General features: G+C 41.6%; 1 pseudogene; it reads left to right on the forward strand.

Annotated features, from left to right (window-relative positions):
* The first annotated feature begins 3,859 nt into the window (after positions 1-3,859).
* On the forward strand, positions 3,860-3,982 carry LOC133762692 (U2 spliceosomal RNA; annotated as a pseudogene).
* The last annotated feature ends 8,865 nt before the right edge of the window (positions 3,983-12,847 follow it).

Here is a 12,847-nt window from a genome sequence, read left to right on the forward strand (position 1 = left end):
TGGCCGAGCCACTCTGGGATGTGGATGTGAAATGCACAGAAGATCCACAGCTGGACTTGGCACTGTTTTCCACCGTGGTAACTCACTCTCTAAGGCACTTGATTTGCTCTCCTCCTGTTGTTGTCTGGCTTTCTCAGAGCTACACTGTGTTTCTGGGATCACTTCCCAAAGAAACTCCTCGGGCCTGGATTATTTCTCAGGCTCTGCTTTTGGGGGAAAGCTGGTAATCCACACTAAGATATAAGCTGAATGGATGTTTGATGGAGAAAAATTGAGTGAAATCTTCATTAGAAAATGCTGATTTGGGAACTAGTGTTGTGCTGCAGCAGGTTAAACTGCCGCTTGTGGTGCTGGCATCCCATACCAGAGTGCAGATTTGAGCCCCAGTGGCTCTGCTTCCAATCCAGCTCTCGCCTGATGCATCTGGGAAGGCAATGGAAGATGGCCCAAGTGCATGTGCCCCTGCCACCCTTGTGTGAGACTCAGCTGGAATTCTGGGCTCCTGGATTTTGTCTGCAGAAGCCCTGACTGTTGCAGCCATTTGAGGAGTGAGCCAGTGGATGGACGACCCACCCCCCTCCATTACTCTGACTTTCAAATAAATAAATCTAAAATAAAAACCCTGGTCTAGTTTGATTTGCATTCAGGAGAATGGTTTAATAGGAGATGAGAGTATTTTATGGAAGGAAGTGCAGAAAGATGAAGAGAAATATTTGAGAGAAGTCATAGGATTTACTCACAGCTGTGATATATATTTGATTAAGAGGTTAAAATTAAACATGGTTCTTAGCTTTGAGGATGGTCAGAAGCTTGCATCATTTACAACCATTGTAACATAAATAGAAAAAGTTTTACTTTTAATTGGAAAATCCCACAAAGAATAAGTAAGTCTACTTAGCAGGTGAAGTCCTTGAAACTTCAGGTGTTCAGGCAGGTGTTGTGGCACAGAGGGCTAAACTACTGCTTGGGATGCCCACATCTTGAACTAGAATGATGATTTGAGTCCTGCCTATTCCACTTCTGATCCAGCTTCCTGATAATGAATCCTGGGAGGCAGCCAATGATGGCTCAATTATTTGGGCCCCTACCACCCATGTGGGATACCCAAATGGAGTTCCAAGCTCTTGGCTTCAGTCAGCCCCAGCCCTAGGTTTTGTGGGCATTGGGGAAGTAAATCAGCAGACGGGTGATCTCTCCCTCCCTCTCTCTTTCTCTGTTACTATGCCTTTCAAATAGATGAAAATAAAGAAATAAACATTAAAAAAAGGATTTCAGGTCTTTTAAATTCTCACATACATTATATTATTTCCAGTAGGGTTGCTGAAAATATTAATTTGCAGATCCACAGTTACAAATTTTTTCTTTTCTTGTTAAAGATTTATTTACTGATTTGAAAGGCTGAATTACAGAGAGAGAGAGAGAGAGAGAGAGAGAGAGAGGAAAAAGGGAGAGGGGAGAGAGAGAGGGATCTTCCATTCATTGGTTCACACCTGAAGTAACCACAATAGTCAGAGCTGGGCCAAGTCCAGGAATACCATCCACAAGGATGGCAGGAGCCCAGATATTTGGGCCATCTTCTGCTGCTTTTCTAGGTGCATTAGTAGGAATGCTGAATCAGAAGTGGTGCAGGGTGGGACATGAACAAGTACTCATATAGGATGCCATTATTGCATGTGATGGCTTAACCTGCTGGCCTCAAGTCTTTCTTCTTTGTAGAAAAAGACAAAGGCAGGCAAATGAGGCAAAGAGATCCCAAAGTTAATTGGGCTAATTGACTCATGGTATGTAATGTGTGTTTTCTGCCTTCTTTAAACATTTAAAGAACCAAACAAAATTACCTTATTACAAAATACCAGCTTCCATACTTCAAGCTGACAAAGACATGATAGAATTGTTTAGTAACTTTTCAAAAAATGAAAATATTTTTCATTTTATTTGGAAGGGGGGGAAGGAAAGAGAGAGAAAGAAGAAGAGAGGAGAGGAGGGGAAGGGAGGGGAAGGAAGGGGAGGGGAGGGGAGAAAAGAGGTGAGATGTCTTCCATCTGCTAGCTCACTTCCCAGGTGTGTGCAACAGCCAGAGCTGGTCTAGGCTGAAGTCAGAAGTCAAGTAATCAATCCAGGTCTCCTTACAACCGTTTGGCACAGACCCAAGCACTTGAGCCATCACATGGTGCCTCCCATGATGTACCTTATCAGGAAGCTGCAGTCTGAAGCAGGCTCTCCAATATGGGATGCAACTGTGCCAAGTCACATCTTTACTGCTGTGCCAGTTATCCGCCGTTCTAATTGCTTATTCTTGTTCGTATCTTATTTTAATCTGATCATTTTGGCATTCCATTATGTCCGTTAACCCGCATAGTTTTAAAATTGATGATGCAATCTGGTTCTTATATTTTGAAACTCTTTCCCTACTTGAGTTTTTTACAAGTTTGTCTTCCTATTTTGAATTAATAAGGAGGCGCCTTTCTGGAGCCATCTCAGTGAGTTCACAAGTGGTAGAGGCCAGGTCTGCTTTCAAGCTTATGGGTTGCTTAAGGAGATGACAGGTTTACAACAGTCAAATGGAAGTGATTTTCTCCACCAGTCTCTCACCATCTGATGTGTGGATTTTTTTCAGCTTCCACAGCTGAGGCATTGCTAATTGTTGAATTTACATTAAGAGTATAAGCTCTGGCAAGCCTGAAATTCATTTTGGCTCATTTCCTCAGCCTTGTTCCACAAATAGTATCTCCAGCCCCAAATGCTGTGGCCTAAGGAGAAGGATCTTGAACTGTGTCAGGCAGAAATTTGGCCTTTTCCTTACTGGAGAAAGACACTTTCCATAGAATTAAAAAGAATTCCAAAGCTTAGAAAATATTCTCTTGGCAACCCCTTTTATGTGTCATCGTAGACTAAATCACTTCACATTCTGCACAGGAGCGGCTGACTTTTTCATATCAGGGCAATTTGGACAGAGAGCGAGTTAGTTCTTACGGGGGAATTTGGATCATTTCTTCCACTTTCTTTCGGTTCTAGCAGCAGCTCAGAGAGATGGCTATGTGGGAGGTCAATCTATGTTTAAATCAACTCGAATTCAATAACATAGTCAATGCTTTGTTCAGAATTCATCATGTGGTGATTGCAAAAACAGTTTCCAAGGTAAATGAACATTTTTAAGGGTGGGGAGTGGTTTTTGGAGGTTACTTTTAATAGTAAATAGCATCTCAAGCTGGTGTTTAAACATTTAGCTGATTGTTGAACATTAGCTGAAATAGAGTTCTTGTCACACAGTGTTGCCAGATTTAAAAAAAAAAATTTAATAGAGGCCAGCACTGTGGCGTAGTAGGTTAAGCCTCTGTCTGCAGCGCTGGCATCCCATGTAGGCTGCAGTTTGCATCCTGGCTGCTCTGCTTCTGATCCAGCTCCCTGTTGGTGGTCTGGGAAAGCAGTGGAAGATGGCCCAGGTGCATGGGCCCCTGCATGCACATGGGAGATCTGGAGGAGGCTCCTGGCTTCAGTTTAGCCCAGCTCTGGCCATTGCGGCCGTTTGGGTAGTGAACCAGCAGGTAGAAGATCTCTGTCTCTCCCTCTCTACCTGTAACTCTACCTCTCAAATAAATAAATCCTAAAAAATTAATGAACTTTATTTAGAATAGTTTGATTAACATAAAAATTGGACAAGAAGTTCTTTTATCCTCTCCCCTGCCCCTAGTTTTCTTTTTAAAACAGTATCCAACAGTAATGTAGTACATTTGTTAGAATAATTGAATCCTATGGATACATTTTTAGAAACTAAAGTCTAGAATCTGCATTAAGGTTCACTCTATATTGTACAGTTCTGGGGTTATTTTTAAAGATTTTTTTTAAAAATTTATTTGACATCGCTTCTCAGCCTTTTGGCTAAGATCAAGTGTAGTATCTGTTCTTATCAGTTTAAAATTTATTTGACAGGCAGAGTGATATACACAGAGAGAGGGGGAAAGTCAAAGATCTTCCATCTACTGGTTCATTCCCCAAATGATTGCAAGGGCTGGTTCAGGTTCAAGCCACGTGCAGGAACTCCATCCTGGTTTCTTGTGAATGTGGCAGAGGCTCAAGTACTTGGGCCATTCTCTGATATATTCCCAGGCAAACTAATAGGGAGCTGGATGGGAAGTAGAGCAGCCAGGATTTGAACAGATGCTTTGATAGGAGATGCTGGCATCACAGGTGGTGGCTTAATTCACTGCACCACAATGCCAACCCCAGTTATGTGGCTTTTGGCAAATGTGCAATGTCACTCATCACCATTAGAAAATGGTTTCACTGCTCTATACATTACCTGTGCTTCGCCTATTAATCCTGCTCCCCTTTTACCAGAACTCCTGTCTGCTTTTAATTTTTTTTCCTTTTTCCATAGTTTTTCTTTCTCAGAGTTTCATGTAATGCAATTATATGGTATACAGCTTTTTCAGGCTAAATTATTTCACTTAGCAGCAAGATTTCTTTTATATCTCTTTGTAGCTTTGATGGTTCAGTGACTTTTTATAAAATAATTATTTGATTTATTTCACAGGCAGAGTGACAGAATGAGAGAGAGAGAGAAAGAGAGAGAGAGAGAGAGAGAGAGAATCTTTCATCTGCTGATTTACTCTCCAGATGGCTGCAATGGCCAGGACTGAGCCAACACTCCATTCAGATCTCCCACGTGGGAGGGAAATATGATTTTCCACAGGTGTCCAAGGTAAGACATGGAAGCAATAAAGTTGTTTTTCAGTAGATGAATGGGTAAATAAGTTGTGGTATATCAGATAATGGAATAGTACACAGGGCTCAGAAGAAATGAAGTGTCAAACCATAAAAAGACATAGAGACAATAAAAAGACAAGTAGTTGCCTGGCTTTGGGATGAGTAGACAGAGTACAGAGAACTTTTAGAGAAGTGAAACTATTTTATAAGATACTACAATGATAGACACATGCCATTTTACCCTTGCCCAGACAAATGTGAACTCCAATGTATACTAGGGACTTTGATGACTGTGATTGTCTCGGTGCAGGTTCATTAAATATAATTTAGTGTACACTATGATTTATTATACTCATTAGTTGTAATTTACTCCAATATTCCACTCCAGTGGGGGATGTTGATAATGAAAAATGCTATGCATGGGTGGGGGTGGAGTATATAGGAAAACTCTGTACCTTCCTCCCAACTTCAAACCTCAAACAGTTCTCAAACAATAAAATATTATTTAAAAAGCACAGGAAACGACGTGGGCTTCATGTGTGCCATGCTCTCCTCATTCAGACAGCCATCCCCTTTATTACCTTTCTTGTTCCTTTCCTTTTTGATTCCAACCTACTTTGCCATGTTCTTATTTTCTTAAAGATAAATTTGTGGATCCAAATGTAGAATTTGCTGTTCCTGGCTCCTACTGGAGCCTTCCTAAATTGGACACCAGCTCCCAGAATGGTTTGTGATTAAGCTACCTCTTTCTCTGAGCATTTTATGAGTGCTCTGTCTTAGCCAGACTTCACCCATTCCCCTGCACTGCTTGGTCCTTCTTTCTTGCCACAGTGAGGCTGTGAGAGAGTCAGGTGAAGTGGAAGGACAGTATTGACCTTGTCAGGACTGGGGAAGCACTTTGTGTGTGCATTTGGCACCTAATAGATCTTTGATTAGTTGGTGAGGAGAAAGCTGGAAAAGAAAAAGATAAAAGTTTTGTTTGTTCATTAAAAGTTAGAGTGATAAGAACCTTAGAGATCATCTAGTGCAGCCGTATTTTATAGGTAAGAAAACTAAGGCTTCAGGTTTCCTGTTCTGTGTAGGAACCCACAGAAAAAAATTTTGCATGCACCAAACACATAATATTCTATGGCAAAACACTTTTGCTTTATTTGTTTTTAGAAGAAACTATTGGTAAATATTTAAATGTTTGATAAATTCTTTTTTAAAGATTTATTTTAATTATATGAAAGGCAGAGTGACAGGGAAAGGGAGAGATAAAAAGATTTTACATCTACTGGATCATTCCCCAAAAAGCCGCACCAGCCAGGGCTGAGCCAGGCTGAAGCTAAGGGCCTGTAACTCCATTCCAGTCTCCCACATGGGTGGCAGGGGCCCAAGTGCTTGGGTCATCTTCCACTGCCTTCCCAGTTGCTTTAGTGGAGAACTGGAACAGAAGAGGAACAGCCAAGACGTGAACTGGCATGCTCCAGCTGTGCTACAATGCCAGACTCAAAATTCTTTTTCTGTTTTTCATCTTCTAGTACAACAGTATTCTTGGTGTTTAAAGTGTAAGGACCACGTGACTACTTTAAATCATGAAAGCAGATTCTTTCCTCTTGAGCAGACTCTACAGGGACTCAACATGGGTGCGTCTTTCAGTTCTTCCCTCTTAGATTTGTCGTCTCCTCTCAGGCTTGGCTTCACCTGAGGTCTTGCAGAAATCAGCTGGAATCAACATTAGTTATTCATTCTTACCCTGATTTTGGGCAAATTTGCTTCTGGTCCACAGCTAAATTTGGGGGCTCACTGGAGAGAAAAGTTTTTGTCAGATTCTCTTACTGCATCTCCAATATCAAGGTCCGGTGAATCAGGAAAGATTGTGTGTAAAGAAAAAGCTGTTGGAGAATTCTTGAGGCATCTCCTGTCCTGCCCTTAGGCTTTTGAAGGTAGATAAGTATAAATGATGGTCAAATGATTCCAAGGTAGTAAAGTATTTGCTGTCTTTAGGAGATTCAATAATATGATATATTACATGTAAAGAAATGCTGAGCAGACACAAGTTTGTTATTGGAGTAGTGGCAGGTTGTAAAAGATGGAACATGGCATTTAGAAGCATATCTCTGCCCCCACCCTCACCTCCAGCTACATAACCTAATGGCTAAGTGAGCTTGATAATACACTTTCTTTTTTGAAGTTTTGGTTCCTGGTCTATAAAATAAGATCATGTGTGAGGTGAACTGTGCATCCCCCAAATTCATATGTTGAAATCCTAATCCCCGGCCGGCGCCGTGGCTCAACAGGCTAATCCTCCGCCTTGCGGCGCCGGCACACCGGGTTCTAGTCCCGGTCGGGGCACCGATCCTGTCCCGGTTGCCCCTCTTCCAGGCCAGCTCTCTGCTGTGGCCAGGGAGTGCAGTGGAGGATAGCCCAAGTGTTTGGGCTCTGCACCCCATGGGAGACCAGGATAAGTACCTGGCTCCTGCCATCGGAACAGCGCGGTGCGCCGGCCGCAGCGCGCTACCGCGGCGGCCATTGGAGGGTGAACCAACGGCAAAAGGAAGACCTTTCTCTCTGTCTCTCTCTCTCTCACTGTCCACTCTGCCTGTCAAAAATAAAAAAAAAAAAAAATCCTAATCCCCAGTATTTCAGAATATGACTGTTTGGAGATAGAGCCTTTAAAGAGATAATCAAGATAAAATGAGGTCATAGGGTTGAGCCCTAATCCAACATGACTGGTGTCCTTACAAGAAAAGGAGATTATGACACAGATAGTATGTAGAGGGAAGACCACATGAAAACACAGAGGGAAGGCAATCTACTAGCCAAGGAGCAAGGTCTTAGAAGATGCAACTGTGTTGACATCTTGACATTGGCCTTGTAAGTTTTAGGGTTGTGAGATAATACACTTCTGCTGTTTAAACCATACCCAGTTTATAGTACTTTTCCTTAGCTTTGGAACATTTTTTTAAAAGATTGATTTATTTATTTGAAAGTCAGAGTTACAGAGAGAGAGAGGGAAGGAGAGAGAGAGAGAGAGAGAAAGGTCTTCCATCCAGTGGTTCACTCCCCAGATGGCCGCAACGGCTGTAGCTGCACCAATCTAAAGCCAGGAGCCAGGAGCTTCTTCCAGGTCTCCCATGCAGGTGCAGGGGCCCAAGGACTCAAGCCAGCTTCTACTGATTTCCTAGGCCACAGCAGAGAGCTGGATTGGAAGTGGAGCAGCTGAGTCTCAAACTGGCGCCCATATGGGATGCTGGTGCTTCAGGCCAGGGCATTAACCCACTGCTCCACAGTGCTGGCCCCTGGAACATTTTTTTTTAAAAGTTAAACACCTATATAAAAATAAAATTGTTAATAAACAATATTAGTAGCTACTGGCTCCAAACATTTTTAGCTGAGGATTTTGAGACCTGGGGAATTGGGCATATCTAAAAAAAAAAAAAAAAAAAAAAAAAAATTCCCAGCCATGGGAACTTCTCTAGGGCCAAAAGGCATTTAAATTTTTTTTTTTTTGCCTCATTTAATGGCAAGATGTGATGGAAGCTGAGGCATTTCCTAGGTGTGTCCTAGGAAATTTTAGGATCCCGAGCCAGATTTAAAAAGAAAGTGCTTTGTTCTCTGTGTTTATAGCCAGAAGGGTGATCTACTTCCCTTTGATTCACTCAGAACTCCCAAATACAGCTGAATTAGCAGCCAATTGCTAAGAAAGTATTTAAGCCATGGAAAGCAAGCATGGTTATCATTTAGAATAAGGTAACCACCCTAAGAAGGGCAGAATAAATGCACTGAAGTTTATATACTTATTTTTCTTTGTGCTGAGTAAAATTAACTTGTAGGCTCTACTCTTCAGTATAATGTTTATTTAGTTAAGCTCTTGGAGAGCTGGGTGCTACTCTGGTGGAGCATTATGGAATGGACTGAAAATACAGAAAGCCATGAGGCCTTTTCTATGTAGTTGATACGACATATATGTGTTAGGCTGACAGCAGCCAGGCAATTGTGCACCAAGTGAGTTTGCATGGGAGGTTAAGTTGTGCGAAAAAGTTCTGTATTTTTTTAAGAATTATTTTTTATTTGAATGTCAGAGTTACCCAGAGAAGGAGAGGCAGAGAGAGACAGAGGTCTTCCATCTGCTGGTTCACTCCCCAATTGGCAGCAGCTGTTGGAGCTGTGCCAATCTGAAGCCAGGAGTCACGAGCTTCTTTGAGTTTCCCACGTGGAGGCAGGGGCCCAAGACTTGGGCCATCTTCTACTGCTTTCCCAGGCCATAGCAGAGATCTGGATTGGAAGTGGAGCAGCTAGGACTTGAACTGGAACCCATATGGGATGCTGGCATTGCAGGTGGCGACTTTACTTGGTACACAACAGCCCCAGCCTCTGTACCTTTGTTTTTAGATCTGAGAAAGCATCTTCTTAGAGTCTGTATAAATGAATCAGTCACTTTCTGTTAAAAAGACTTGGAATCCATATCTAAGTTTTCACAGCAGATTTTAAGTTAGTAACCTCCTCTTCCCTCTTTTCTTCCCTCCTTCCTAAGCCATGTTGTGTATTATTTGCACAAGTTTCCACAAGCTCTGCCACCCTTAGAGGAATTGTAATGAGAACCTTGGCAAAAAAGGATAATCAATTTAAAGGTTTAGTATAAAAAGAATAAATTCCAAGTAACTTTTGCACAGCGCCTCAATTTGCAATTCAGTTTTTAAAAAAGAAAAACAAATCTATAAAGATTAAACCTCTTAGTTTGATAGCAATGAGCAATGCAAGAACCATAGCACGTCAGAACAAGCTGTCATCAGCGGAGTGCTTTGATCGACCTAAGGTGAAGGCAATTTGTAACTATAAATGATTCCTTTCTAATCACATTAATTGTGTTGCTGTTTTAGAGGTGAAGCTATAGCGTCTGAAATTTAAGATAGGTAATGATGGTAAACATTATTGAAGGAACAATTATCCCATGGGATTCCTCAGGGCATTTCATGTCTATCACTTTACAGAAGCAGTCATTTCATTAGGAATTACATCACTAATCTGATTTTCTAAATGTGAACACTTTCAAAAAAGGTGAGTTAAAAGTGCTTTATAGTAGAGGGCGTGTACTCAAAGTAGCTGTAAAAAATAAGTGCCCAAGTTGTAATTTCTTGAGGTGAGAGAAAGGTGGACTCTGTTGATAAATTAGGCTGAGCAGAGAGCAGCTGTGCTGAAGGCTTAGGTGAGATTTTAGCTGGACCTTCAAGGGGCCGGACATGGCACTCGCCTTGTACCTGATAGAACCTGAGGCAAGTACTCCTCCTATCAGTCCTCGTCTTGCACTTCTCCTTTCTGCTATATCTCTTCCTGTGCTGTCCAGAAGAACAGGCTACTGTTGACATTTGTGGTTTTAGACAGCATGCGATACTCTGTGGCTCATGCACCTGGACCTGCTCTGGGGCAGTAGAGGGGCTACAGGTGCTAATCCACTTTGAAATGGCTTAAGAAGAGTAGGCCCCAGGGCTGGGCCAACAGTCCTGCCCAACAGAGGCACTCCAGTAGCTTCAGCTGTTGCTGGGTGGGATGTGTCAGTGCTATTTTGATTTCATTTAGATTCCTATTAGCAGTGAGGTCAGTTTAAGTGCTGGTAGTTGTGTGCAAAGGGATATTGGGGTTGGCTTAGCCCAGATCAATCTCTGATCATAAAAGGATGCTTTATTGAAGATTGCCTGTTCCTTGCCTAACACACTGCCTCCTCACACATCTGGTGAGCAGAATGGGATGAGAGTAGGCAGCATAAATCCTGTCAGAAGTACTTTGGATGAGCACTTTGATATAACTTTTTCCCTGGAGATTGGAGACCCGTGCTGAAAATAGGAACACATGGATGAGTTTGAAATCTGATGACCAGCTTTCTATATTATATGCTGAGGGCCATTTATGGTTTTTTGTCATTATTGCTTTACTTTTTGATTTTCAATTTAAATTATGCAAGTTTCATATATTTCATAAATACAGAGTTAGGAACATATTGATTATTGCTTTACTCTTACAAGGAAAGAAATATGATTTAAACTTATAACACTGAAGAGATACAGATAAACAAAAATAAGCTAATAAGTGAACTGAAAAGTTTGTACCTGGAAATAACCATATGCTAGTACCTGTTTTTCTGACTTCTTTTCTATGTGTATACATGTCCATACAGACACACTCATACATACAGATTTGTCAAAATGTGATAACTTTATTATAACCATTGTCATTGTTAAGGATTACTTAGTAACATTTTTTAAGATGGCACCATAATTTAAGCAAAATTCTATTGTTGGACATTTTCCATTGTTTCTAGTTCTCTCCTAGTGTAAATCATGTTGTTCTGAACATGTCTGTGTATATCCATTATTATTACCTTAAGATCAATTCCTAAGAAAAATTAAGAACTTGTATGCCTATTGCCAAACTACATCCCAATAAGTAGTGTTTATTCAGCATGTAATCAACATGCATTTATTAACTGAGCACTTAGTCTATGTCCAAGATCGTGCCATGAATTGGGGGTAGATAGCAGTGAATTATACAATACTGGCCAAGTCATCATACAGCCAGCCGTCAGAAATGTAAACACTGTGGTGCTGAATGTAACACAGAGGGAAGTGCCAGGCTAGTGGAGTTCCAGGAAGACATCCACAGAGTCCCCGGCAGTGGAGGGGAAGGCCTGTGTCCCTAAGTCCTTGCCACTGCATTCTAATACCATTTCAAAGCATTTTATATTGAAGTAAACAAAAACGAGGGACCTGGGTAGGCTGTGCCGCATATTTATAAGTCTGTATAGTCCAAACATAAGGTGAAATATAATCTTTTATGATTACTGTGCCACTTAGGATTCAGGCTTATAATGCACCTTGTTCAGAGATTTAAAGTTATTAAATTGAATCAGCAAACTGGTAAGGAAACAGCTTTGTGGGCTACAGAGCTGGTACTGTCTTCTCTCAACACTGTGAAGCCTACCCTCTCTCCTCCCTTACAGCATTAAACATTTGCCCACCTGCAGCTGGGGAGCAGGGTTGGGGGCTTTGATCATCCTTCTGTTTGGAAACATAATTAGTTCATTGTATTTTTCTTTATTATTTTTGTTATACTTTTTAAAACAAATGCTTCTTTTTCTACATTGTGATCAACTTAATAATTGTGGACAAACCACAGTTAAGTTACCAGATTCAGTAAATTCTCAGTAGATTGTTGACCAATTGATTGAATGACTGGATGATGTCACTAGTTTTACTGCTTGCTCACTGATGGCATTAGTTAGAACTCTAGGTTTTCATTAGAACTCAAACTTGCATAGAGGAGGATGTCTTTTAAAACAAATGGCTAGCTAATTTATTTTAATCTTCCTTGTAAGTCCTTGTTTCCCTACAGCCTTCCTTTTCTTCCTAGTGAGGTACAAGGAGGATGACTGTCACCACCTTAAATTCAAGCTTAGGAAGAGGTCTTAGTGTTTTATATAAGAGAAAGTGGAGCAACCACCCCTTCCCACCACAGGTCAGTAGTGGACAGGGTGAGAAGAGTCAGAGTTGGGAGAAGGAAACCATCACACCTGGCCTCAGATAGACAGGTGTGTTGGGCAAATTGAGGGAAGCACAGATGATGATGTTCTGTTTGATTTCCAGGAGGCTTCAGGGGTTCAGGGGAGACCAAGTGGTCCAGGAGGTCTCAGGGAGAATGTGGTAAAGGCTCAGTGTGTTCTAAGTGCTGAGGGAAGCCTTGATATTGTGGGGTGGAAACATTGGGGTGAAGGTAGAGCAAGGTTAGTTCATAGGTGCTGTGGTTTAGATGAGTTTGGGTATCCCCCCCAAAGATCTATAATTAAATTTTTGGTCCCCATGGTGGTGCTATTGGGAAATGATAGAACATTTGGTGGATGAGATCTAGTAGGAGATACTTAGGTCACTGGGGCATTGCCTTTGGAAGGTAGTTCTCATGGGACCCTTTGGTAGTTCTCGTAAGAGGATTGTTATGAAAACCTAAGTTTGGCCCCATCCTCTTTCTCTACTTCCTGTTGCAGATATGACTGTCTGTTCCCATGGGCACTCATGCAATTGCTATCTGTCACCCTCACCAGAGGCCAAAAGAGTGTTCCCCAATCCTAATCCTGGCCTCCACAGTTAGATCTTGGACTACAAGCTTC

The sequence above is a fragment of the Lepus europaeus genome, chromosome 6 (genome assembly GCF_033115175.1).
Source record: "Lepus europaeus isolate LE1 chromosome 6, mLepTim1.pri, whole genome shotgun sequence".
Classification (NCBI taxonomy): domain Eukaryota; kingdom Metazoa; phylum Chordata; class Mammalia; order Lagomorpha; family Leporidae; genus Lepus; species Lepus europaeus.